The sequence below is a fragment of the Chlorocebus sabaeus genome, chromosome 20 (assembly GCF_047675955.1).
Source record: "Chlorocebus sabaeus isolate Y175 chromosome 20, mChlSab1.0.hap1, whole genome shotgun sequence".
NCBI classification, from domain to species: Eukaryota; Metazoa; Chordata; class Mammalia; order Primates; family Cercopithecidae; genus Chlorocebus; species Chlorocebus sabaeus.
In genome coordinates this window covers 124,062,751-124,064,767 of record NC_132923.1, presented here as the reverse complement: position 1 = coordinate 124,064,767, position 2,017 = coordinate 124,062,751, and the positions used below count along the sequence as shown (strand labels likewise).

General features: G+C 37.1%; 1 non-coding gene across 1 annotated transcript; it reads left to right on the top strand.

Moving 5' to 3' along the window:
• Positions 1 to 1,913: 1,913 nt before the first annotated feature.
• Positions 1,914 to 2,017, top strand: LOC119619525 (small nucleolar RNA U13). Its single transcript, XR_005235991.1, has one exon. It is a non-coding gene; the product is annotated as a small nucleolar RNA U13 (small nucleolar RNA).

Here is a 2,017-nt window from a genome sequence, read left to right as displayed (position 1 = left end):
AATTTCTTTGGTAAACACTAAAGTAATAGAAAATAGTTTAGTCTATCATGGGAAGTAGAAAAATAATAGTTAAGGGAATTTATATTCTCAAAACAACAATTAAGGGAATTTATAGTCTTAAAAGCATATAGAAGAAAGGAATAAAGGCTGAAAATTAATGAACTAACCATCTATCTCAAAAAACCAAAAAACTGATAACAAAACAAATCCAAAGAAAATACAAGGAACATAATGAAAAAAATAAAGTTTTAAAAAGTATTTTTATACTTACCCTTTTTTTTAAAAAAAATTATTTTTTATATCTTTAAAGGAAAATTTCTGAAATAAAACAATCACACAATAGAGATGATCAACCATATCACGTTTTGGCTCTTGGCAAAGACTGATAAAAGTGGTAGTATCTGGTGAGAACAATAAAGGTAAAAGAGAAAAGGCATAAATAATAAATACTAGGCATAAAGGGAACTTTAATACAGGCCCTAGAGATATAAAAAGATAATAAGAAGACATTATGAGCAATGTATGTCAAAAATTTTGAACATTTAGATGCAATGTGAAAATTCCTAGAAAAATACAACTTACCAAAACTGGAAAAGGCAACAGAAAACCTATGTAGTTTTGTACCTAATAAAGAAAGTGAATCTAAAATAGAAAAGCCTTCCAACAAAACCAAAACCGAACAGAAACCTCCTGGCCCAGATGGGCTGATTTACGTAATATTCAAAGAAGAAGTAACAGCCATACACATACACAACACCTGATTTAAAAGTGAGCAAAGGCAAAGAACTAAAAATAGAATTACGGTTAGACCCAACAATCCCATTACTAAGTATTTACCCAAAGAAAAATAAACCCTTCTACCAAAAAGATACCTATACTTGTATATTTATTGCAGCACTATTTACAACAGTAAAGACATGGAATCAACCCAGGTGCCCCTCAATGGTGTGGATTGGATAAAGAAAATGTGGTACAGGCTGGGTGCAGGGGCGCATGCCTGTAATCCTAGCACTTTGGGAGACTGAGGCTGGTGGATCACTTGAACCTATGAGTTTGAGACCAACCTGGGCAACATGGTGAAACCTCGCCTCTACCAAAAAGATAAAAATTAGCCAGATGTGGTGGTACGCACCTGCAGAACCAGCTACTCAGGAGACTGAGACAGGAGGATTGCTTCAGCCTGGGAGGTTGAGGTTGCAATGAGCTGTGATCATGTCAATGCACTTCAGCCTAAGTGACAGAGTGAGACACTGTCTCTGAAAAGAAAAGACAAGAAAAGAAAATGTGGTACATATACATCATGGAATACTACATAGCCATAAAGAGGAATGAAATCATGTTCTATGTGGCAACATAGATGCAGCTGGGGCCATTATCCTAAGTGAATTAATGCAGAAACAGAAAACCAAAAATCACATGTTCTCACTTATAAGTGAGAGCTCAACACTGGGGACACATGGGCACAAACATGGGAACAGTGGACACCAGGGATTCCAAAAGTGGGGAGGGGAAAGGAGGGCAAGTGTTGAAAACTCCCTATTGGGTACTATGTTCACTACTTAGGATCATTAGAAGCCCAAGCTCTAGGATCTTGCAATATATACATGTAAAAATCTGCACATACCCCCCTTGAACCTAAAATAAAAAATGAAAAACAAAAAAATGGGCAAAGGACTTGAATGGACATTTCTCTAAAGTGAGTGTATAAATGGCCAATGAGCATGTGACAAGATGCTCGATACTGTTAGTCATTAGGGGAAATTAAATCACAATGAGATGCCACTTCACACCCACGAGGCTGCTTGTTATTTAAAAACTGGAAAATAACAGGGGTTGGTGAGGAGGTAGTGAAATGGGAACCCTCGTGCTCTTCTGGCAGGAATGAGAAATGATGCAGATGCTGTGGAAAACAGATCCTTTTGTGGTTTGTGAGCCTGATGATTAGGTGTTCATGTACGTGTGTAAGATGTGCCACCCTTGAAACTTGTTATGATGTCAGCACGTCACCCATCTGACC